The 27,494-nt window shown below is 39.6% G+C and overlaps 1 protein-coding gene across 8 annotated transcripts in view; it reads left to right on the top strand.

The window, feature by feature from the left end:
- Positions 1 to 27,494, top strand: part of MTUS2 (microtubule associated scaffold protein 2) — a 590,108-nt gene that overhangs the window by 407,386 nt on the left and 155,228 nt on the right. The window lies entirely within an intron of this gene.

Here is a 27,494-nt window from a genome sequence, read left to right as displayed (position 1 = left end):
GAAGGACACAAATGTCAAACTGAATAAGCTCTTACTGGTTAAAAAAATGTTTGAATATCAATAAGATTCATAATAACTGCAGTGGATTAATATTCACTAAAATATATGTATATGCACGAGGGCATATGATACAAAAGATAGACAGAAACTAGTCACTTTGGAGGATGCTAGGAAACCACATGTTATTTTGAAAGCTGGTAAATAAGGAAAATAATAAAATATTTCAGCTTCTGTTCAGTCTGTACCTCAAGACAATCAAATAGTTAATGAAGGGAAGTTTCTCTTATAAAAGTATTCTAGCTGACAAGATAGGATAGCATATCTTTTCACAGCTTCTAGTGAATCAGGGGTGAAGGCAGTGAAAGATACAATTGAAAGATACAACTGGACGTTATAAACTATACTGATGAAAATATATATATTATCTGTGAATTGGTTTTGGGGGCAGAATGAATCTGAACTGGCTTCTAGATCTAACTACTAATTTACCGGAAATACAAGGACAGAGAACCATATTAAATAGCGCCATGGAAATAGAATTAGCAGACCCCAACAGTGGGAAACACTATAGGACAAACCAACTGATTTACACAACAACAACAAAAATTGTAAAAAACAGAAAGCAAAAAACAGTTGGGGGGGTAAAAAGAGACGGAGGGGGATTGCAAAGTATGGATCTTATTTTGGATCCCAGTTCAAATAAACACACCCCCCAATTTTTTTTCGAAGATAACTGAGGAAATGTGAACCTATTGCTAATATTTTAAGCATGATGTAGTAATTGTGGTTAGATTTTTTAAAAGCCATATTTTAGACATTCACACTTGCGATGGTATGCTCTCTGGGATTTGCTTTAAAGTAACTCAGGATGATGGCAGGTGGAGTCAGGGTGTTTACAGAAGATGAAACAACATTGACCATATATTGCTCATTGTCGAAGTTGACTAATAGAATACATTACACTAACTAGACTAGTATCTCTAGTATATGTTGAAAGTGTTATGTAATAATATAGCAAAATGTGTTGAAGGAGTGGTTGTTTTAGTTGAAGTACAGTTAAATGGAAATCAAGTACGTCAGGTGTGGAGGAGAGAAGGAAAGGTAGCAACAGTATTTAAGCCCATAAAATTTCATTATTTTTTCAAATATTTCAGCTACATAAGAGATTTTTGAAAGCTGTGTGATCTTGATAACGGGAATTCTCTTCCACTTTGTATTACTTTATAAATATACTTTAATGTACTAAATCTAATTTTGTCCTCACAAAAACTCTGAGAGGTAGGGAGAAAAGTATTATTTTATAAATTACAGATGGGCAAACCAAGACTCAGGATGTGAAAGAATACATTGTTAAAAGATAAATTTTATCACTGAATTTTAGCTTTGCATTTATTCCATTGGTTTGAATTTCTGAGTTAAATCTAGTTTTGGAAACAAAATCATCTTTCACATTGCCTTGTGTCATCAAGCTACTTAAAAAGCAAAAGGTAGGCATGCAGATTACAATTAAATCCCAAATAATTGGATTTCTTGGGACTGTAAGGTGTTTGGGTTTCTTAATTACTTAGATAATGCCAACCCTTGTTTTAACCCATGTTATTGGAAACATTTCTAAACTGCAACGCTTTGCTTCTTTCCCTTGGTGATTCCAGGCTAATGATGGCAGAGCTCTTGTATCTTTGGGTCATCTGCTCAATTACTGTCATCCACAATTGTAGATACAACACATACCCACAACAGAACATACCCAGGGAGTACTTGGGCTGTTGCCTTTAACCTAGATTTCTGATGTGAGCTTTTTTTGTGAGTGACTTTTTTCTGGTTCATTCATTCAGGAAACATTGAAGTGCTTATTTTAAGCCGTAGGGTGACTTGGATTCAAGGATAATTAAAACAGTTCTACTTTTTAAGAAGCTCACAATAAGGTAAACAGTTATGAACTAATAGAGTGAGAGCAAGAGATCTATAATCTTATCAGTGGGATTCCAGTTAATTCTAGCAAACCAAGAATTCATAGTAAAGTGGATTAAGAACCATGACCTGAAGAAGTTTAAGTTAAATATAATAAGTTTTTATTATTTATTCATGTAATCATTTTCCCTTTGTTATTTCTTTAATCATTTTCTAATTTATTTATAATTTAACTGCTTTCTAACTTCAGAAAAGATCCAATGTAGCATTCAGTAAAGGTCACAGAATAACACAGATTCAAGGATAAAACTCCCAAGTAATAAAAAGAGAAAATCCTGATAAAACTAGGCCCAGAGTTTCCTGGCTACAAGAACAAAAGAAGAAAACACAATCTGGGATTAAAAAAAAAAAAAAGAGCATGTCACTTCTTCAGAAGAGAGAAGCTTATTTACTAGCCCAAATTTTTAAGATTTTAAGATTTATTTCTGTGAATTAAAAAATGTATATGTTGAACAACATAGTGGACAACAACTTTGTCTTAAACATATCTATTCTGATAATAAAATAATTAAAAAGTAGTTTAAAATTTTGGAATAGGGAAAGCCTTTCTAAACATGATATGAAACCTGGAGAGGTGCCTGGGTGGCTCAGTTGGTTAAGCGTCTGCCTTCGGCTCAGGTCATGATCCCAGGGTCCTGGGATCAAGTGCCGCATCGGGCTCCCTGCTCAGCGGGGAGTCTGCTTCTCCCTCTCCCACTCCCCCTACTTGTGCTCACTTCTCTCTCTTTCTCTCTCTGACAAATAAATAAAATCTTTAAAAAAAAAAAGAAACCTGGAAATGTTTAAAAACTGATAGATTTAACTATATAAAAACTTAACTATAAGCTTTTATAATTATTTCAATAATTATTTCCACAATGAAAGGCATCATAGAATTAAGGAGATAAACTGAATGAAAATGCCGCAAGAAAGTGTTATATGAAAAAAATTGGAAAAATACAACTTACTTGGAAAAATAGGTAGAAGATATGAATGGGTAATTCACACAGTAGAAGTACAAAATAATCAATGACCATAAACATATGAAAAGATGTTCGAAAGCATTAGTAACTAAGTACATTTAGTTTTTTTTTTAATGACGTACCATCTTTTTCATTTGGATTAGAAAAAATTAAAAAGGTTTATTATAACCAGCATTAGTAAGAATATGGCAAATGAGCACTATAGTAGCTAATAGGAATATAAATCTGTATAAGCTTTTAGAAGGCAGTTTGTCATCTATGAAAATTTAAGTGTATATAATGTGTAATCCAGTGTTTATACTTCTGGGAATCTCTCATATGAAAACTCTTGCTTAGGCAGCAATGACATAATTCCAGGCACTTTTCTTTGCAACATTGATTATAATACTAAAAAATTGGAAACAATCTAAAATATTCATCAATATGAAAATATTTAAGTAAGCTATGATACATCAATTCACTAGATTGGTATGTAATCTTTCAAAAGAATGAGACAGATCTGTATGTATTGTATGGAAAGATGTCCATAATACATTGTTACAAAGGAAAAAAGCTGCAGAAAATCCCATTTTTGCCAAACCTGAAATAAAAATAAATCTTTTTTATCTATGCTTTTTTGTATATTTATAGAAAAAGCATAGAAAGTATCATTTAAGTAGTTAACAGCTATTAGCAGTGTAGTGTCCAACTGAAGGAGAAGTTGTAATGAGAAGAAAATATTCATTTTTCAGTTTTATCTTCTTTCTGTATTGTTAGAACTTTTCCATACATGTTTTAATTTGGCACTGAAATATATTAAAATAAGTCAGTAAAAATAGGATAATAATTTGCTCTGAGGAGAAAACATGAAGAATACAGAAAAAATGAAGCAATAAAATATTTCATAACTTCATCGTCCATGAATAGCCACTAATATATATTAGCATCGTTTCTTCCAGTCTTTTTTCTGTACAGGTGGGGAACTTTTTTCATACTTGGGTTGAAGCTTTATATATAGTTCTGGATCTTGATTTTTCGGGTACCTTTATATCCCAAGCATTTTCCAATGTCATGATAAATATATGAAAATGTTGTTTTTAATGATATTACAAAAACTTTACATTGATTTAGCCTAATTTGTAGAACTATTTATACCTGTTCATTTAAATTGTTTTCAGTGTTTCAATATCATGAAACAATTAATTGCAGTAAACTTTTTTGCAAAAACATATTTTGTTGGGTTTGACAAGACCCCCTCAAGCTTGATTCCAAAGAAGTACTCACCGGATTCAGAGGTTGCTTTATTCATTGTTAACAATTTATAGCAGTGAAAGGATCCAGAGGTTAAAAAAAAAAAAAAAGCAAAGGGAGAAAGCTTATGGGGCAAAGTTCAGAAGAAACCAGGCACAAGCTTCCAAGAATCCCTTCAGTCGAATGTCACAGATGTATTTAATTCCTTCCACAATGATGTGTAATAGCATATCACCTGAGCCTGATTGTAGAGGGTTTTATTATGGATCAGTCACAGAGATGTACCACTTATTGAATGTGTAAACCATCTAGGCAAATTGGTAGAGTGTGACCCAAGGCTTTAGGCATGGAGAACACTCTTATCAGTCAGAACATTCCAAAAGCCAGGCTACCAGGAGCTGGCCAAGGTCCAGTCAATTAAAACAGGCCCTTCTTGGGTCCTCTAAGCAAAGAGAGAGCCTAAAAGCAACATAGACCAGAAAGGAACACACACAATATACAGTAACAGTCACCTTACAGGCAATACAATGGCACTAAATTCATATCTTTCAATAGTTACCCTGAATGTAAATGGGCTAAATGCCCCAATCAAAAGACACAGGCTATCAGATTGGATGAAAAAACAAGACCCATCGATATGCTGTCTGCAAGAGACTCATTTTAGACCCAAAGACACCCCCAGATTGAAAGTGAGGGGGTGGAAAACCATTTCCCATGCTAATGGACACCAAAAGAAAGCTGGGGTGGCAATCCTTATATCAGACAAATTAGATTTTAAACCAAAGACTGTAATAAGAGATGAGGAAGGACACTATATCCTACTTAAAGGGTCTATCCAACAAGAAGATCTAACAATTGTAAATATCTATGCCCTTAACATGGGAGCAGCCAATTATATAAGGCAATTAATAACAAAAGCAAAGAAACACATTGGCAACAATACAATAATAGTGGGGGACTTTAATACTGCCCTCACTGAAATGGACAGATCATCTAAGCAAAAGATCAACAAGGAAATAAAGACCTTAAACGACACACTGGACCAAATGGACTTCACAGATATATTCAGAACATTCCATCCCAAAGCAACGGAATACACATTCTTCTCTAGTGCCCATGGAACATTCTCCAGAATCGATCACATCCTAGGTCACAAATCAGGTCTCAACCGGCACCAAAAGATTGGGATCATTCCCTGCCTATTTTCAGACCACAATGCTTTGAAACTAGAACTCAATCACAAGAGGAAAGTTGGAAAGAACTCAAATACATGGAGGCTAAAGAGCATCCTACTAAAGAATGGATGGGTCAACCAGGAAATTAAAGAAGAATTAAAAAAATTCATGGAAACCAATGAAAATGAAAACACAACTGTTCAAAATCTTTGGCATGCAGCAAAGGCAGTCCTAAGAGGAAAGTATATAGCAATACAAGCCTTTCTCAAGAAACAAGAAAGGTCTCAAATACACAACCTAACCCTACACCTAAAGGAGCTAGAGAAAAAACAGCAAATAAAGCCTAAACCCAGCAGGAGAAGAGAAATAATAAAGATCAGAGCAGAAATCAATGAAATAGAAACCAAAAGAACACTAGAACAGATCAACGAAACTAGGAGCTGGTTCTTTGAAAGAATTAACAAGATTGATAAATCCCTGGCCAGACTTATCAAAAAGAAAAGAGAAATGACCCAAATCAACAAAATCATGAATGAAGGAGGAGAGATCACAACCAACACCAAAGAAATACAAACAATTTTAAGAACGTATTATGAGCAACTCTACGCCAGCAAATTAGATAACCTGGAAGAAATGGAAGCATTCCTAGAGATGTATCAACTACCAAAACTGAACCAGGAAGAAGTAGAAAACCTGAACAGACCTATAACCACTAAGGAAATTGAAGCAGTCATCAAAAATCTCCCAGCAAACAAAAGCCTAGGGCCAGATGGCTTCCCAGGGGAATTCTACCAAACATTTAAAGAAGAATTAACACCTATTCTTCTGAAACTGTTCCAAAAAATAGAAATGGAAGGAAAACTTCCCAACTTGTTTTATGAGGCCACCATTACCTTGATCCCAAAACCAGACAAAGACCCCATCAAAAAGGAGAATTATAGACCAATATCCTTGATGAACATGGATGCAAAAATTCTCACCAAAATACTAGCCAATAGGATCCAACAGGACATTAAAAGGATTATTCACCACGACCAAGTGGGATTTATCCCTGGGCTGCAAGGTTGGTTCAACATCCGCAAATCAATCAACGTGATACAATACATTAACAAAAGAAAGAACAAGAATCATATGATCCTCTCAATAGATGCAGAAAAAGCATTCGACAAAGTACAGCATCCTTTCTTGATCAAAACTCTTCAGAGTATAGGGATAGAGGGTACATACCTCAATATCATAAAAGCCATCTATGAAAGACCTACAGCGAATATCATTCTCAATGGGGAAAAACGGAGAGCTTTCCCCCTAAGGTCAGGAACGCGGCAGGGATGTCCACTATCACCACTGCTATTCAACATAGTATTAGAAGTCCTAGCCACAGCAATCAGACAACAAAAAGAAATCAAAGGCATCCAAATTGGCAAAGAAGAAGTCAAACTCTCACTCTTTGCAGATGATATGATACTTTATGTGGAAAACCCTAAAGACTCCACCCCAAAACTGCTAGAGCTCATACAGGAATTCAGTAAAGTGGCAGGATATAAAATCAATGCACAGAAGTCAGTGGCATTCCTATACACCAACAACAAGACAGAAGAAAGAGAAATTAAGGAGTCGATCCCATTTACAATTGCACCCAAAACCATGAAATACCTCGGCATAAATCTAAGCAAAGAGGCAAAGGATCTGTACTCAGAAAACTATAAAATACTCATGAAAGAAATTGAGGAAGACACAAAGAAATGGAAAAACTTTCCGTGCTCATGGATTGGAAGGACAAATATTGTGAAGATGTCAATGCTACCTAGAGCAATCTACACATTCAGTGCAATCCCCATCAAAATACCATCCACTTTTTTCAAAGAAATGGAACAAATAATCCTAAAATTTGTATGGAACCAGAAAAGACCCCGAATAGCCAGAGGAATGTTGAAAAAGAAAAGCAAAGCTGGCGGCATCACAATTCCGGACTTCCAGCTCTATTACAAGGCTGTCATCATCAAGACAGTATGGTACTGGCACAAAAACAGACACATAGATCAATGGAAGAGAATAGAGAGCCCAGAAATGGACCCTCGACTCTATGGTCAACTAATCTTTGACAAAGCAGGAAAGAATGTCCAATGGAAAAAAGACAGTCTCTTCAACAAATGGTGTTGGGAAAATTGGACAGCCACATGCAGAAGAATGAAACTAGACCATTTCCTTACACCACACACAAAAATAGACTCCAAATGGTTGAAAGACCTCAATGTGAGACAGGAGTCCATCAAAATCCTAAAGGAGAACACAGGCAGCAACCTCTTCGACCTCAGCCGCAGCAACTTCTTCCTAGAAACATCGCCAAAGGCAAGGGAAGCAAGGGCAAAAATGAACTATTGGGACTTCATCAAGATAAGAAGCTTTTGCACAGCAAAAGAAACAGTCCACAAAACCAAAAGACATCCGACAAAATGGGAGAAGATATTTGCAAATGACATATCAGATAAAGGGCTAGTATCCAAAATCTAAGAACTTATCAGACTCAACACCCAAAGAACAAAGAATCCAATCAAGAAATGGGCAGAAGACATGAACAGACATTTTTCCAAAGAAGACATCCAAATGGCCAACAGACACATGAAAAAGTGCTCAACATCGCTCGGCATCAGGGAAATCCAAATCAAAACCTCAGTGAGATACCACCTCACACCAGTCAGAATGGCTAAAATTAACAAGTCAGGAAACCACAGATGTTGGCGGGGATGCAGAGAAAGGGGAACCCTCCTACACTGTTGGTGGGAATGCAAGCTGGTGCAACCACTCTGGAAGACAGTATGGAGGTTCCTCAAAAAGTTGAAAATAGAGCTACCATACGACCCAGCAATTGCACTACTGGGTATTTACCCCAAAGATACAAATGTAGAGATCCAAAGGGGTAGGTGCACCCCGATGTTTATAGCAGCAATGTCCACAATAGCCAAACTGTGGAAAGAGCCAAGATGTCCATCGACAGATGAATGGATAAAGAAGATGTGGTATATATATACAATGGAATATTATGCAGCCATCAAAAGGAATGAGATCTTGCCATTTGCAACGACGTGGATGGAACTGGAGGGTGTTATGCTGAGCGAAATAAGTCAATCAGAGAAAGACATGTATCATAAGACCTCACTGATATGAGGAATTCTTAATCTCAGGAAACAAACTGAGGGTTGCTGGAGTGGGGGGTGGGGTGGGAGGGATGGGGTGGCTGGGTGATAGACATTGGGGAGGGTATGTGCTATGGTGAGCACTGTGAATTGTGCAAGACTGTTGAATCACAGATCTGTACCTCTGAAACAAATAATGCAATATATGTTAAGGAAAAAAAAAAGATAAAACAGGCCCTTCTTGAGAATATGCAGGGTTTGAGCAGTCCAAGCCTGCTACAGTAACCCATTCCCACGCATGCGTGTTCTTATGATAGATTCCTAAAAGTGGAAATACTGAGTCCCATTGGAATATGGCTTTACACATGACAGACATATTTTGACTTGTAGCCATTTCTTATAGCCATAAGTCAATTAAATCAACGATACAATATTAAATAGGAGTTGTTTGAAGAGCTTTTTTAAGTTGAAACTAAAGTAATATAATCTAGGAGTCTGCCTTTATGAAATCTACCTCAATAAGCAAGAGTTCAGAGAAGCCGTAGACATAAATGGTTAGTATATGCATAGTCTGTGCCTCCCAAGTGAGAGTTGTCTCAGTTTAATTTATGATGGCAAATGAGTTGACATTAATTTGTTTTAAGTGCAGTATTCTGTTGCTAATTAGAAGGATGCAAAATGTTTCAGATACCAGGCATATAAATAACACAATTGTTTTTTAAAGTCTTTTTTTTTTCTGTTCTTTTCTTCCTTTTAAAAGATATATTTATCGAGTATCTCTATGTACCATGCAGGATGGTTAGGGATTTATATACTCTGCCCCACTTAATTCTAGAGGAAACTGAGGTTTGAAAAATTAAGTAACCACCCCCCACCCAGGGTCATGCAGCTTCTATGTGGTACAGCGGAAATCAGGCTAGGTCTGTCTGACTTTGAAACCTGCATACTTAACCTCTGTGCCATGCTCCGTAAATATTCTTATTCTCGATGGAGGCCAGTTAATTACATTTTATTGAAATAACTACCATTGAAAATTACATCTTAGAGACCGAGTTCTTCTTCGTAGGACAATGCTAGTGACCTCCCATAGAGTATCTCAGACTCCCTACAATAATTCTGTGGTCTGCCCATGCCCTTCCTTCCCTGGGTTTTCAGACACAGGCTGAGAGCTAGTACACTGTACTAAACATGGAGGCACAAAATATGATCTACTCCCATAATATTGTCTTCCTGTTAAGTTAATAATGATCATTACCTCATAGATATCAATGCAATGACAACAGAGAGTTGTAGGTTGAGAGCTAATGATTAAAAAAGATACTGAACATCCTGTCGATGGGTGTGCAAAAGGAAAGTTCCCAAGAATTTTAGAAACTTAGCTTTGGTCTTTCAATAGTCCTTTTTCTCAAAATTTTCCTGAAAAATTTTTCTGTTGTTCATGTCAAATACAAAATCTCAAGAGTGCCTTGATCCCTATAATTTTACATCAATAGCTTCACCCATTGCCTCTTCAAACTGGTTTGCAATTGTTGTAGCAAATAGGAAAATACTTTCAGTTGAAAATATTGATCTGAAGATAGATTACTTCTTGGTCAAAATGCCCTCTGATTCTGTGTTGTTGACATGACATATAGAAAATAAAATTACTTTATTCAGCCTAAGGTATGGAAGGATTTCCTATGGTTATACAGAAAACGAACAGTTGGTAGCTTGTTGTCTGAGGGAAAAAAAGTCGGGGAATACTGAGGCTGTTACTCTACGAGCTCCAGAAACTCCAGTTGTATTATAAAAATTCCATTTTACGACTTTTTAAAGGCAGATTGTTATTTCTGAATTAAATTCCAGAAATTTAAGTATTTCCAGGCAGACTATCATTTAAAAATACAAGTGTTTTGTCCACATTATTAAAGTGTGTGTTTACTGAGCTTTTGACGTGCACGTGGGCCAGAGAGAGCTACTCACACAGGTGCTCCCGCCATCCCTCCAGTCTGGCCAAACATCATCTCTCCTTTCTGAGCACATCTTAAATGAAGAGGTTGAGGAAGAGCTTGCTGAAATAAGGTATTCTGCTTTAGGAAAAAACAGGGCAGGTGAAAGGATCGCTTTAGCTGCTCTGGAATCTTGGTTCTAGATGATTTGAGGATTGTTCTTACCGTAGCCTGTAATATATGCTCTTTTAACAGGAGTAGCCCCAAGAGCATGTTATTTTTCTGACAATGAAAGAGTCATGGCACCTCACACTGTGGAAGCTCATGTTGACTCAGGAGTGTTCGGAAACCTCCCAGGAGTGGCCCCTGAAGGAGGCAAGTTCAAAGCAATTAGGCTGAGCTGGGCTCTTCAGTATAGACAGTGTTATTGCTTCGTGTTGACTGTGTTCTCCCTGAGGCTGAGTCTCAGTTGCAAACACAGCTTCAACTTATTTGCCATTGCGAAGCCAACAGGGGAGCCAGCAATAGGTTGGGGATAGAGGAGTGTAGAGGAGAGTAGAAGCGTTTAGAAAGAATCTTTGATGGAGAAAAAGAAAAGCAATAAATTTGAGACTGTTCCTTTGCATGAGGTCACGGAGACAGAAAAATATCTTGGGGATGATGCATGGAATGTCTGGAAAGAGGAACTGTCCACTTCATCACTGCTGGGTGTCCTGGAAGGCCTGTTTGCTGTTCTTTCTGGCCGGCAGTGGGGAGGTTCCTAGCCCCCTCACAGCAGGCCAGGAGGTGCTATGAATCACAAGCTGTGACACCAGAGTCAACTCATTGTAATCTGGGGGAGTGAGGACAGGTGGAATTTGGTTGGGTGAGCATCCGCTCTCTCAACAAATATTTACTGAGCCCCTTCTTTGAGTTGAGTGCTGTGCTGGATAATTGGGGAAATCATGGTGTATGAGACAGACAGTCTTTGTCCCTGTGGATCCGAGGGCATAACAGGAGAGAAAAACATCTCTATTTCCATGCTAAATTATTTAATTATAGTTAATGCTAAGTGCTGTGAAAGAGAAATGAGTGTACAATGAAGGCATATTATATAGACATAATGTAGTGTGCAGAAAACACGCAGACACAGACCTAAAGGATCAGTAGAAAGTGCCAGACAGCAGTGATGGGGAATAGCATTCCATGCAGGTGAACCACAGCAATTTCCTCTTTGTGTTAGAGGTTCCCAAGGCTCCCTCCCCTTAAAATCTTGGACTAGGGCTGCCAGCAATTAGATCTGAAATTGAAAAGATACACACTCACCTTTCCCCTTCCACTCCTTTTATGGAGGAACTTGCTGGCTATGATATAGTCAAAAGACCGCATGAAAAAGAAATGGCACAGAAAATTTGCAGCTGCTTCATCAGTCTCTGATTTTATTGCTGAGGCCACCTTAGTCTTAATCATTACACAAAAATTGTCCCTTAAGCAGTTCACTGGGACAGTTTCATTTTGTTGTTGTTGTTTTTAGGGCACTTGAGTTTAAAACTCTTAATAACCTTATCCTCTGTTGCCAGTTTAGTGGTCTATGGTGCTATTTAACAATTATTTGTTAATTGTGCTAATTAAATTAAATGCCACAGAATGATCCAAGTAAGGGGAAAGAGACATTTGTCTTCCTTTGTATGTCTTTCAAAGTCTTTCATTAAAACAGCAAGAGTATTGTAGGTGATTTGGGAAGGATTATGGGACAACCCATAGTCCCAGAGGAGAATTTATAAAATGCCATGACTCACCTTGCTATTAAGCCGCCCACAGGCTGGTGTGAAACCTTTTGTTTTGTGGTAGATCCTCAAAAGTAGGGCACAAAAACCCAACTTTCATTTAAGAGTATATACACGTATCTAAAAGGTTACGCACCTGGTATTTTGCCCACTCTGCTTGTCAGCCTCAAAGAGCTATGGGAGCTGGCCCGGCAGTAATTAATGCAAATGGTCTTTTAGAGCTGTGTTTTCCATTGTGATTTCTGACACTTATGTGTTTCACAAATCTGCCCCCTGTGCCATAAATGCATTGTTATGCAAATTGCTACCACAACATCGTGCAGTCTCTTAGCGTGATCAACGTGGAACTTTTAATTACATGTTAGTGTTTAAAACTTTTCATTTCTTTCCAGATTTGTATATTCTACTGGCTAGCTTACATTGATGAACTGCCTCATACTAATTACGATCTTCATAGGGAGTAGAAAAAAATGCAAATATAAGAAAGAGACAAATGTCAGTCATCCATTTTCTAAGATAACTGAAGAAAAATAGCACACTTCTTGGACATTGCAAAGTCTTCGAATCTTTCACTTTTAATCCATTAATCAGTATATTTGTATTGAGAACGACTTTGGGCCCCACACTTTACTAGTCAATAGTCCCCCAACTTGCCTAACCCATAGGCATCTAAATCCCTCCCTCTCACCCTCCCCCACTGCTGGCAGCGGCCTTTCACATTTCTAAATGCAAATCTCGTCCTGTTACTCCCCTGCTTAGGACTTTTGAGTGGCTCCCCATTACCTACAGGCACAGATCCAGACTCCCCATGTAACCGAACTAATGTGACTTTGCTCCTTGGTGAGTTATAGGCAGAGATGACAGCAGGTGGGGCTGTGGCACAAGGTAAACTTTACTTGCAGCAAATAAGGAGATTGAGGGAAATAACTGACTCCCCAAGTGGGGCAAGTGGGTTCCTTTTATTTAGGTTTAGGATAAATATTTAGAAAGGGGAGTTCTGTCCTTGCATGTAGAGGGGGCCATAAAGTCGTGCATGCATACTTAGGAAACATGCCTATACGTGCATCATGTTATGTTAATGAGGTTTGCGCTCTTCCTTGGGTGGAGATTTTAATATTATAATGAGGTAGAGGTAACTGTCAGACACCCTATAGTCCATCTGGCCGCCAGTGGTCGAGGCCACGGGTCTGGGCCAGCCAAAGCTCTTCCCATTGTTTGCCTCTAAAAGATAGGGTTAATGTTCCTGTGAAGAAGTGGGGGGATGGTCCATGGAGGTCTTGCTGGTGACCGTTTTAACCTCATTAGCCCTGTGGGGCGTGGTTTCACCCAGCCTGGCATAGGCCTTTCCTGAGTGTGCCTGCCTAACACTTTAGCCTTCTTTCTTCCATGCCACCACATTGCACCTCTGGTTCCCTGAATAAGCCAAGGCACATTTTGTCCCTGTGCCTTTCCTCATTCAAGCTGTTCCCTTTATGATGCCTTTTTCCTAGCCCTGCCACTCCCAGTCACTTGCCAGACATCTGATTCTCATTCAAGATGACCATGTATTGATTGCTTAGCTATGATGAGTCCTTCACTAGCCTAGGTCTTGACCATCTTGATGACCACCGCCATCATTATGAACATGATCTCTACAATTTATTGCCTAGTATTATGTGCTAGACTCTGCCCTAAGTGCTTTAAACTCATGCTCTTCCTAAACACTGGAGCAACACCATAGAGTACCTCTTTCCTCATTTCTAGACATGATTAAATGTGACTTTCCTGGTGTCAGAGTTACTGTGTAGCCAACTCAAGATTTTAGTTGAGGTCTTCCTCCAACGCTTCTTCTTTTTCTAATATCCTACATTCATTTATTTATTGGAAGACTGGCTGATTAAATATGACATTGATTAGGATGTAGGACTTTAGAATATATAATATCATGACAAGATCAAGTAGAATTCCTCTTATAAAGGAAACCATATTTGTTATGTAAGGGCTTGGAGGAAAGATGAGACCCCCGAGGAGCCTGAATGTGGTTAGAACTGTTCTTGTGTCAGATAAGAAAAAGCAATTTGCCTGCAACCATGTGTCATCTCATTTATTTATGGCTTCCCTGAGGTTACCTGGGCCCCATATTGAACATGAGAAGCCAGTATATGGCCACCAGAGACAGGACCCTGAAATACAGAGTCCTCTGGCCCAAAAGAAGCTCTGATTCTTGAACAGTCTACATGGCAGGAGAGAGTTGGGGAATGGGTAAGAGTAGAATGCCTGATTATTCAGTATACGCAACTTAAACCAACATGACAGTGTCACGCTGTGGATCCGAGCTGGGACAATAGGTTAAATATTATACAGGCCAAACTGAGGTATGGCTCACTGATGAGCAACTATGATAATAATGGTCAGCACTTATTGAGTACTTACTGTATACTTAGCCATACCCATCATCTCATCTTGTTCTCACTTATAACCCATGATACACAAGTACTCTTCTTAACCCTATTTTCTAGATTAGGAAGCTGGATTAGAGAAATCAAGTAATTTGCCCAAAGTAACAAAACCAGATGTCAGGGTTGAATTCAAGCCTGAGCAACAGACTGCAAATCTCCCGCTTGCACCCAGTGCCCATTTTGTAGCCCTGGCACTGGGTAATTCTGACAGTGTTGGGCCTCCTCACATGGCAGCTGTGACCACCACCACCCAGCAGAGCACCAGTCTGCTCTGGCTGCCAGCATGCAGCACTTTTGTGCCCATGACCTGGGGGAAAAGTGACAATTTCTAGGACCTTTATTTAAAAATTATTAAAAATTTAAAAATTGGGTCCTTTTTTTTTTAATTGGCTATACCTCTTTAGGCTTTAAAAAGCAAAAGCCACCTTGGACATATTTCTTTCTCCATGTGATTTTTGTTCCAGTGAATGGAATGACTTAATTAATAAGCTACAGTGAATTTCTATCACGTAGAATTTGGATGGCAGAGAAACTAGGGAATGAGCTTTGAAGTTAGATGCAGATTCTAGTTGTGGTCACACCTCTAATAGCTGTGTGACCTTGATTTAATTACTGAACTTTTCTGACCTTGGATACTTCATTGGAAAAAGGGGAATAATAGCAACCTCATTCACTAATGATTTCATACACCAGTACAGTGCTTATAATCTATAGGTTCTAGACAAATATCTTTAATAATTAAGTATTAACTTTATTGTTAGTACTGTTAATAAGTACTGTTTTTTGGCATGCTTAATAAGTCCCTGGCATTATGTTAAGCACTTTTAATGCACTATACCATTGTATTCTTCCTTAGTGTTGGAGCCTACAGTTATTATTGCCCATTTTATACCTGGGAAAACAAAGCTCAGAGAGTTTAAGAAACCTGTCTGAGGTCACACAACTAAGCAAACAGTAAAGCTGAGTGTCTGGGCCCTAAACAGATATGCTAATATATCTTAAACAACCTCCTCCCCATTATGTCTTTTTCCTACTTCCAACTCCCACTTCAAAATAATTGGTATTTTTAACCACAACTCCTAGTTTAAAATGTCTACTCTCTCAATTATGAGTTAAGCCACCAAATTAGTAATCAGTTTCCACTTGAAAAATATTGTAGATGAATATTCTCATGAAAGATGATCATAATATATTAAATTCTTTAAAAGGTTACAAAATTATATTGTGACTCGTCCAAGTCAGTGCAAAACAAAGCAGGGAAAAAAAGGAACAAAAGACTTGGCCAACATTCCACAAAAGAAAAAAAGTAAATGTACCATACATATATGAAAAGGGCATTAAACTGCATCGGTGACCAGCAGAATGCGGTTCAAATCACAGTGGGATGTACACACATCAGAATGGTGACCTTTTAAAATCTGACCTTCCCTAGTGTTGATGAAGATGTAGTATATGACAAACTGTACAGTCCTACCAGGAAACAGGGACATGGATGTAGCCACTTTGGAAAACAGTGTGGCATTGTCTTGTAATGTTTGCACCTGCCTTAAGTTAAGAATTCTGCATGTACATATATGAGAGATGCACACACGTGTGCCAGGAGACACATACAAGTATGTTCAAAGGAGCATTGCTTATAATTGCTAAAAACTAGAAGTGGTAGTACCTGAAACTTCCATCAGAACAAACAACTACACTGTGATATATGCACACCACGGATCACTGTTTTGCAGGGACCATGGACTAGGGCTGCATGAATGTTACAATGTTAAGTACAAATTGCAACACAGCAAAATATTCACGGTATGGTTTCACTGATAAAAAGTTTAAGACTTAACAGACTTAAGGATATTGCTTAAGGCTGCATGTGGAGTAGCAAAACTATGAAGAAAAGCAAGGAATCGTGACCAAAAATAACATGACAGTGGCTTCCTCGAGTGAGAAGGAAGAAGCTTAAACATGATGAGCTTTGGGTGCCAATAGTGTCTGAAGGTTCCAGTTCTTGTGTGACAACTTCATGAGTGTTTGCTTTTAATTACTTGTTAAACTGTACAACTAAGTTTTTTTTTTCTTTTCTTTTCTTTTTCTTTTTTTTTTAAAGATTTCATTTATTTGTCAGAGAGAGACACAGCAAGAGAGGGAACACAAGCAGGGGGAGTGGGAGAGGGAGAAGCAGACTCCCCGCAGAGCAGGGAGCCCGATGCGGGGCTCGATCCCAGGACCCTGGGATCATGACCTGCGCCGAAGGCAGATGCCTAACGACTGAGCCACCCAGACGCCCCTGTACAACTAAGTTTTAAGTATTATATTTCACAATAGAAAGTGTTTAAAACTGTATTATAATATTAAGAATATACACACACACACATAATGTGGTCTGAAATAATGCATTTCAATGGGTTCATAGGGGTTATTGCTGGGTGAGGAAGTGGCAGAAATGAAGAAAAAGTGTGTTTTCTCATTTTTGTACAATGAACACGTAACATTTTATAAAAATGGAAATAATGTATTTAAATATTTATTTCCATGTGATGACAGAGTCTTGATCTGTCACCTTAGCCGGAAAACTTAAACTCCATACAGTAGCAGCTAGTAACAGTTTAACTTCCTGTTTACTTTGTCTTTTTTTCACTAGTCATCATTCCATTCATTGGCAACCTCAATCTCATTTATAATTTCGCATTTATAAAAAAGAAAGCAAGAAGTATATATGTAGCACATTAAGTATTTAAATGAACAGTGGTATTTTTTTAGCCTTGCATTGGATTTTCAGGGGAATTCAGAAATGCTGGAGGGAAACAGAATATTCATCTCGCTAATGAAGTGGGAGATGCTGGAAGGCCAGAGACAAGGTAGGCTGGACCCAAGAAGCAAGCCTTCCAGTCTCATACTCCACCCTACTGGCCCTGAGTGGGCTGGCCCCGTATCCCACGTATCTTTGCACATGATCCCCCCACCTGGTTGTATCCTTTCCTTCTTGGCAATTCTTCTGCATACTTCACATCTCAGCTCAAGAGTTACCTTCTTTGGGGAAGCCCTACCTGGCTTCTCCTGGGAGCTCCCAGAGAGAAATCTTTACTCAGGACTCCAGGCTGGCACTTGCTATGTTATCTTGTCTACTTATTTACATGCCCCACTACTTGGTGACTTTCAGGGGAAGGATTTTGTCTTTTCACCTTGGAATCTGCAGCAGCTAATACCATATAAAGCACAATGGGGCCACCCAATAAATATATGATGAATGAATGACTAAAGGAATATGAAGGACCTTTTAAGGAATAAATAGTTCAGAAAATAAGAAAGGGCTGATGCAGCCTGTGGAGCAAAACAATACTAACATGAGGGTACTTATTTAATACTAACTAGACCATGCTAGGGATTTTTATTTATGTGCAGAAAATGTTAGCTCTGAAAGGCACAATTTTATTATGCTTTCAAATTAACGTGAAAGTAAATCATTAGGTCAAATGAAACAAACAATCCAGACCATTTCTTTCATTTAGGCTTACCTCACTAAAACTGCCACAATGAATAAAACCTTAATCTCTGTTTGTATAGTTTCAAAAATACAAAGTATTTTTCCCACCACAATTTACTTATTCCCACTTTCTCAGTACCTAATAGGTCATGCAGTGTCTCGATTCCCCAGGAGAGCTGGTTATTTTCTTTCCACAAATCCATCATATTCAGAGCTTTACTCATTTTGTTTCTAACAGTGTGTAAAGTGATTTCTCATTACTGACTTAGGACATGTCTGTTTATTATGTAGGGAGAGAGAAGTACTGGAGAAGAAATAAGAAGAAGAAAATAAGAGATTTCAAAATGTTAGGAATCTATCTAATCTGAAGGTTGATTTCATTTCCCACAGAGGAAGAACATAATTAGTAATAATAACCAACTTGTTTGTTTATAAATGTTTACTGAGTGGGCAATTCTCCTGTAATGTGTTGTCTAATGGGGAATGTAGACAGGTAGAAGGTCTAGAGTATAATAAAGTTGTAGCCACAGAGCATGTTGGCAGTATCTAGAGACCTCTAGGTTGAGATCTGAAGGATAAGTTGGAGCAGAGCTAACTGGAGGCCAGAGGATAAAGGAGGCTGCTTCAGAATTCCACAAGAGAAGTGACACTGGTCTGAATGAACTTGCAGTAACTATGAAAACAGAAGTGGACTTCTGTTTTAAGAGAGATGTGTGATTATATTCACAGGATTTAGCATTTTATTACATGTGAAGAAGTGAGAAAAGGGGAGGAAATGAGGATGAAATCAACATTTCTGGTTTAGCCCTAAATCACTTTTACTGAGAGAAGGCAGGACTGAGAAGAAGTTTTTTTTAGGTGACAAGTTCAGTTTTGGGTGTATTAAGTGTCATGTGCATGGGAGATACCCAAAAAGGAGACATTTATATATAGGATGGATATATATGTATGTGTGTGTATTTAAATCTATCAATTGATCAATAGATATAAATTTGGAGTACAAAAAATAGGAATTCCATAAAAAGGAAGCAGAGAAGTCAGAGGGGAGGAAATTGCCGAAGTAACACTTCAAGAAATTTCCCACAATTCCTAGGATGAGGGTTTGCAGACTAAAAGAATCTACCAAGGGCCCAATACAACTAATGCAAAAAGACCCGCACCAGGACATATCAGTATGAAATTCCACAACACAGGGAAAAGAAGAGGCACCAAGAGCTTCCCAAAAGAGCAAACAGATCACATACAAAAGGATGAAATTTATAATGGCATCAGACTCCTCGATAGCAGCCCTGCAAGCTGAACGAGAAATGCATTCACAGTTCTGGGGGAAATGATTACCATATTAGAATTCTGGATTAAGCCAATTAATTATATAAAGAAATTTTCAGCCATGGACGATGTCAGATAATTTACCTCCTATGTACATTTCTCTGGAACGTCAAAAACGAAATGTGCTCTACCAGAATAAGGAAGCAGACCAAGAAAAAGGAAGACATGAGGTCCAGAAAAAAGGGACCCTACATAGGAAAGAGGCAAAGGAATTTCCCAGAATGATGATGAAGGGAGGTTTTAGGATGACAGCCCTGCAACAGTCTTAGAAATTACCAGTCCAGAACAAAATGGAGAATTGAGGGTTCCAGGAAAATAAAACAGAACCTTTTACATGATTGTGAGAAGAGACTTGTGCTCTGATAGAGTGTTTTGGTGGAGAATTAGCAAAATATATAGAAATCTAAGCGAACAAAAACCAAGCTATTAAATCCAGGGAAAATAAAAAGTCATACAAGTAAGAAAATTGATCAATTGTGAATAATATTCATGTAATTGTAACAAGATGAACAGTGAATTTTGACTTAATCAAAAGTTATGGTACAACTGTATTGATGAGGGAGGTGGTGTAGTAGCAAGCCTATGGAGAGCAAAATTGTTATTTTCTGTAGTAGGAAGATACTAAAATATGTCTAAAGTGTAAATATCAGTAGTATAAACCTGTTACTTAGATACATAAAGATAAATACTAGGAAACATAGCTGAAAAAATTAAAAGTGATGAGTATGAATTGGGCATATGGAGGGTGGGATACTGCTAAGTTTTGTTTAAAGCCTGTGGACTGATCTTTTAGAAAGATTCAGATGTCAAACTTTGTTTTTTTTTTTTTTAATAGGTTAAAAGGAGGAATGCAAAAGATAAAGAGAAAAAGTAGAATTACTGGCCTGTGTTGTGGCTGCAGTTATAGCCGGTGACTGTAAATCTGATGGCCCCATCTGTGTCGTTGTGTCTTCTAGCTGGACTAGTGGAAAATGACAACTAGGTTAGGCTAGGGTTGGGTTCTGCAGATACTTGTGACCATGGTGGTTTCTGATATTAGAGCAAGAGTGTGGAGAGGAGGATAGTAGAAGTGAAGGACATTGGGATCAACTTTAGATTGGATAGGAAAGGAGGTGAAGACAGGAGGAGCCTAGTAGTTTGGGGGTGAAGGGATTCATAGTCTAGATTAGGGAAATGAACTGATGGAGTGGCAGTAACATAGTGAGATGGCTGGAGGATAGAAGGTTGTGTTCCAAAGTAGAGTATGTGAATTTCAGAGGTGAAGTTCTAGTTGATGACAAGATCCAGGGTGATGCCCAGGGGTCCTGATTAAATATGCCTGGCAGGAGTTGCAGATGTCAAAGGACTGAAAGGCTGGGATGTCAGATGAGTTATGCATGAGATCATTGACATTTCTAGGGTGATGGCAGGACCTGGGGTAAACAGGAAGTCCATACCTGGGGGTAAGTGAGGAACAGTAACCTTGCTGTAGGTAACAATAGGGAACAGTGTTGGCGTAGACCAGAACATTAGAACATCGAAGGAAAAGGGGTTTCACATGAGCATGAAGGCTTCAGGTTCTGGTGGGGTACTAGATAGTTTGAAGGGGACCTCCTGAGTCAAAGATAAATTGGGTGAGGAGGATAAGGACAAGTGGGGACCATTTGAGAAGTTTGCTCTGGGAGAGATTGAGGATGAAAGTAGAAGAGGGAGATTATTTAGCAAAGTGTAACAAGTTCCACGCAGTATGGACTGAGAGAGAGAGGAAGGCTGGGTCACGGGGTGGAAAAGAGATAGGGATTCACTGGCTTCCAGCTTTAGAAAACAAATGTCTTGTCTCTTAGTCTGGTCTCTTAGTCCCCACCCAAAATAGAAGACCTTTAGTATCTACATGCTCCTGCCCTCTCCCTTGACTCCGCTCTGAGTGTTCTCACCCTGGCCCCATCCTACTGTCCTTTAGACTGTCATGTGGGGTCAGACTCACCTGGATTGACTGTGTTTCTGAGTACAGGTAGGCGGGCAGGCCATAGGATTCATTATGTCTCAGGACTCACTGGGGCCATTGCAATGAAATGCAGGCTAAAATGAGGGCAAGAAATCACAGGTTCAGAGCTTGGCTCAGCCACATACTGGTAAATGTGGCTATGTTACAACCTCCATACCTTCACTTTCTTCATCTGCAAATTAATGGTACCAGTAGCAATAGCAACAGAGTTTAGAAGTGGGGCAAAGTGAGATAACACACACGGAAGCAACTGCAAGCTAGTTCCAGGCATTTATAAATGCGAATATATACATTCAACAAAAGTATAATCTCCATGACAGCTCATACCAGTCTCTTTCACTGGAACAGCGCCTGATGCATATTTGGTGCTTAATAATGAATGAGTAAGAGTTTTGTATGGGGGGGGGGGGGGGGGAATATATTATTTGATACATTCCTATCTAGATAATGTTTCTGTGCTCCATTCTATTCAAACTCTATAAATCTTCCCTTGAAATGTTCCCACATTCCATTTATCTTTTAAGTGACATCAGAATCCCTGCTTCCTGATTACATCATTCATTTTTTTTCTATTTATCTCTTTTCAGTTACACTGGCATAATAATAATTACTTGCATTGTTGCCACGTTTGCATTTCATTTTTCTTTTGGCTCCTCTCCATCTTCCTTCCATTCTTGTTCCTTGTCTGGGAGTGGGTCCGTAGGGCCAGGAAAGAATCAGCCCTATTACCGTGGCTTTGACAGGTGCATCGTGTGCGACTGTTAGACAGATGGGGGATAAAGTCTATTGCTGTGTATATTTCTTTATCCTTTTTTGTTTCCTATCTTTCCTTAGTTATACTGAGATTGACTCGCATGTACACATGGCCCATTGTGTGTGAGGTTCAGAGCCTGTAAATATTCCCTTTGATTTTTTTTGACATGCTTATTTAGTTTTATGAAACAAGTATATAGCATTCTTCTAACCATTATCTTAAATCTATTTTTTCCGCATTTTGAGGTGCTCAGTCAGGACCCTGAATGACCCACTGTCATTTACCATTACATTTTGTTTTTAAGATACCAGCCTCATCCTCAGAGCAAGCCCATCATTCTTGGCAGCTTTCCTCATATTCTCACGGCTCCCAGGCAACCCGGCAAGTGGTCTCTGCCTTAAGCACCCATGATGAACGGTGTGTCAGTTACTTTTATGATGTCCAGCTCAGGACTAAAACACAAAATAGGTCTTCTCCCAGCAGCTGCAATAGTCACTCATGTCACTGTGGAAGGCCTTGTCCACATGAGAAACTGAGCTGTACGCTGTTCTTTTTTTTTTTTTTTCCTGAGCTACTGTGTATGGATTGCCAGTCAGAACCCTTCAACTTAGACCTTTGGGAGGTTTTTGCTGCTTTATGTAGAGCGTAACACTTCAGGACCATTTGAAGGTATAGTAATTGTCTGCACTGGGGTGGATATGATCAGTAACAGGGTTTCAAATCAAAACTATGATCTTATCCTTTGATTCCAATGAGGCTGGCATTTCTTCCCCTCCCAGCACCTTCTCCCTTCCACCCCAAAAGCGCCACCAACAGGGCTCTGATTTTGTATACATACATCCTTTTATATAGCTCTGAATCTCCATGTGCAGAAGGTACACTGAGGTACGCAAGAAGTAGCTTTGACCAATTATGAACCCATAAGAGATGAGCGTGTATATATATATCTGTTAAGGAGCTATTTTCTCTAGCTGACCTTCTCAGGCCTTGTCTGGTTGCAAGTCACAAAAACCTAATCAAACTGCCTTAGGCAAAAGAGAATGCTAAAGGTCAGAAGGATTTGGGCTCACATAACTGACAAGTCCAGGTGATATTGCTAATGTGAGGTAGGGCTGTACCCAGGTCCTTAAACAGTGACATCGTGAATGATTTTTTTTTCTCCTGTCCCCACGTCCCCCTCTCTTGGCTGCTACTTGGCAAAGGCTCTCCCGGCACGGAGTCAGAGATAGTCAAAGGCAGTTCAGGCTTACATCCCACCAGTTTAGGCATCAATCAGAAAAAGAATTCTTTTCTAGTAATTCCAGCAAAATTTGTAAGATAAAGGCTCTCATTATCCCAATCTGGATTTTGTTTTCCTTCTCAAACCAGGGTGCTCTGTCACTCCAGCATGATGCAGAGCTCTGATTGGGCAGGCCTGGGTCACAGGCCCATCTCCAGATCCAGGTGTATCAGCCCCCCCACACACACACACACACATACCAATCACGTGGCCCATGAGGAGGGAAGGCTTAGTTCCCCCATGTGAGCATGGGTGCTTTAAAAGAAGCTGATCAGGCCAAACAAGAGATGTCCTCTAGAGGTATATAGTCTACACTAGGGGAAAGTAACAGGGAAGGCTGAACAGGGTTTAAGGAAAGACAAATATTCAAGAGGGGTTGCGGAAATTAGTAAAAGCTTCAGAAATAAGTGACGGGGACTCAGGAGATTCATACAGACCAAGAAATTAATGCTTTTTTGGTGAGTAAAAAGAGTTTCCTCATTTATTCATTCAGTTAGACACAGAAGGTATTATCATAGGTTAAATAATGCCCTAATCAGAACCACTGAGCCTTACCTTCCATGGCCACAGGGGCTTTGCAGCCGTGCTTAAGTTAAGGGTCTTGAGATGGGGAGATGATCCTGAATTAGCTGGATAGACCCAGTGTAATCACAAGGGTCCTCATAAGCAGAGGGCAGGAGTAGTTAGAGAAGGAGATATGAGGACAGAAGCAGAGATCGGGGTGATGTGCCTTGAAGAGGGTCGAGGCGGCCACTCACCAAGGAACACTGGAAGCTGAAAAAGGCAAGGAAACAGATTCTTCCCTGAAACTTCCAGAAAGAATGAGCCCTGCTGGTGCATTGACTTTAGCCCAGTGAAACTGACTCCATGCTTCTAGCCTCCCAGAACTATAAGAGAATAGATTTGTGTTGTTCTAAACCACTCGTTTGTAGTCATTTGTCCCAGTGGCAACAGGGAATAATACAGAAGCTTTCAGTGAAGAGAGGTGAGATGAATCTGGGGATGATCAGGAGTGGGCCAAAGCCAACAAAGGAGAGATTGAGCACTCCAGCCTAAGACAACAGCCTAGGTGAAGATAAGAATGTCACATGGAAACTGCGGTGTCCACTGCAGGGCCCGTGGCAGAAAAAGCAGGGCCCTGGAGGTTGCGTACCCCATGCCATATAGTTGGGACTTGCTGCCGAAGACCAGGGAAAGCTTTGGAACGGCTTTAAAAGGAAAATCATATGCTCTGGTTAATGATTAGGAAAGGTCATCCCATTAAGAAGGATGAGTCAGGTAAACATGAAGAAGGTAAGACGCAGGACCAAGAAATCACTTAGGAGATTTTTCCAGCTGTCCCAGTGAGAAATGATGAGAACTGAGCTAGGGTAAATAGTGTGAATGGGAACAGAGCCAGATGCAGGAGCTGCTTTATGAGGCAGACAAGTAGTGGCTGATTAGATGTGGGAGCATAAAGAAGAGGACTTGCTGGCTTCTGGTTTCAGTGACCAGGGGAATGACTGACCAAGAAAGAAAATCTAGGAAGAAGAGTTATTTGAGAAGAAGAAAATTCGTTCCAGTTGGGGTGTGGTGATCTGGTCGTCTGGTAGGTTGTGGTGGTGTCTAGTTGGCTGCTAAAAACAGGTCTGGATCTCAGGAAAGATGTCTGGGCGCATCTGGATTGGAAATGACAGAATTGATGGTCAGCAGCATGTGCAACTTGGTGGTGCAAGCATGCTGGGAAGTCAGGAGCATCCAGAAGGATAGACCGGGAGAAAGGTGAGGCAGAACTCTGAGGCAGCTTTACTCCGGTGCAGGCAAAGGAGGAAGCCACAGTGAAGGGGAGAGAGAGAGTGTCCAGAGCGACAGGAGGAAAGCCATGAGGCCAGAGCCCAGTCTGGCATTCCTAGATACTCAGAGGTCTTACAGAGTTAGGTGAAAGCTTATGGTACACTTCAAAATCATTAAGGCTGAGTCTGGATTGCAAGAAAACTGCAAAAAGTACTGAAAGCCTTCACTAATTGCTGTAATTTTCTGTGCCATCAAGAATTCCCAGAACCACACAGGAGTTTTCTAGGCATCACTGTGTTCCTATGGGAGGGACCGTGAAACCTTCCATCAAAGTTGTAGAATTGGGTGCACTAGGCTGGTTTCTCTCCTCATCCTTTCATGGATCAGACAAATTATTTTCATTTTGGTTTTGGTTTCACTCCTTTTATTGTTTATTTCTTACTATAAAAGTAATATGTGGTCATCATAAAAAATGAAAATAATCCAGAAGTATAGTAAAATAAAAAGTAATATCCCCTCAATCCTGCTGCTCAGAGGTAACCATTATTAACAACTTGGTGCCTTTCTTTCAAATCTTCTTATATAGTTTAAAGTATAATACAGATAACATTTTGTGTTATAAAAATGGGATAATACCATGCATAGAGTTCAACAACTAGCTCTTTTATTTATCATGTACAACTTCTGTGCTGGTACAATATAGAGCTACTTCATTCTTTTTAATGGCTGCATAAAAGTACATGGTATAGATATACCACAATTTATTTAACCATTTCCCAGTGTGCATTTTGATGATTTACTCTCCTTTATTATTGTGAATAATGTATGAAGTCTCTTTGCACATAATCTTTTCCCTTAAGCACAGCTGCAAAACCCCTATGGCCATGGAAGGTAACACTCAGAGGTTCCAAAGAGAGATCTGTAGGAGCAGGACTGCTAGGTCAGGTATATCGATATTTAAATTTTTGATAGAAGCAGGCAAATCATACTCCACGAAGTCTGAATGAGAAATACTGAGACACTGAATAAATATTCATGTTTAATTTTCTTCTAAAGTAATGTGTTTAATGCAGACTTTTGGCTTTTAACATTTCAGCTCCCATGAGTCCCAGTACCTTTTTGTATTTGTTGATACCTAAAATCTGAGCAGAAGGAGGGATGAGAAGAATGAAGTGAGCCATAGATTGGGTTCTCGGCAGGGTGGGTCTGGCTTCGGTGGAGGGAAGTGGTGGCTTTCAGGACCCCAGGTTCCAGCCTTCTGTAGGCCCTGAAGTACCTGAGCAGGATGTCTTGAAAGAAGCCCGGTGGGAAGGAGGAGACAAGGACGGAATTGACTGAATGACCACCCTGGGCCAGGATGGATGTGGCCCTGTGGTTGACGCTTAGGATCTAGTGGGGAAGGCAGACAATAAACAAACAGAGGAGGGTATCGCGTATTTGGGGTACGATACACACTATGAAGAGGAATGAAGTAAGTGAAGGGGAGAGTGGCAGGGGGCAGGAGGGCTGTTTCACCTGTGGTGTCAAGCACGGCCTCTCTGAAGATTATCATTTGTGCAGAGACCTGAATGAATGGGTGGGTGAACCATGCTCAAGGTCTCGGGGAAACATGTTCTGTGCAGAAGGAACTCCAGCTAAATGGAGCTGAATGGAGAATGGGAGGAGGCGTGGCTTCAGCATGGCTGGAGTGCGTGAGCAGGGGCAGAGTGACGCCACGTGTGTGTTAGAGTTCTCCAGAGAAACAGAACCAATAGGATATACTTACATGTGCATGTAATACATTTTATATAGAGACAGAAGATATAGAATATATATATTATATATATAATTTGTATATTATATAATATAAAATCTGTTGTTATAAGTAAATACTTTATATATATAAAGAGATTTCTTATGAGGCATTGGCTCACATGTTTGTGGAAGCTGAGAAGTCCCCAGGTCTGCAGTCGGCAAGCCAGAGACCCAGAGACAGCTGATGGTGTAAGTTCCAGTCTGAGGGCAGAAGACTGACGTTCCTTCTTGGTCAGCCTTTTGTTCTGCCCACGCCTTCAGCAGATTGTAGGACGCCTACTCCCATTGGGGAGGGCAGTCTGCTTTCCCCAGTCTACCAATTTAAATTTAATCTCATCTAGGAACACCCAGAAAAATGTTTGACCAAACGTCTGGGCACCCCGTGGCCCAGTCCAGTGGACACATAAAGTTAGCTACCACAGTGTGTCTATGAAGTAGGCAGGAGACCAGATCATCTGGGGCTGCGCTGCTCAGTATGGTGGCCGGGGGCTCGTGAGCC

This window comes from Phoca vitulina, unplaced genomic scaffold (genome assembly GCF_004348235.1).
Source record: "Phoca vitulina isolate PV1807 unplaced genomic scaffold, GSC_HSeal_1.0 scaffold5, whole genome shotgun sequence".
Classification (NCBI taxonomy): Eukaryota; Metazoa; Chordata; class Mammalia; order Carnivora; family Phocidae; genus Phoca; species Phoca vitulina.
Note: the sequence above shows the minus strand (reverse complement) of the source record. Positions and strands in the feature narration are given on the sequence as shown.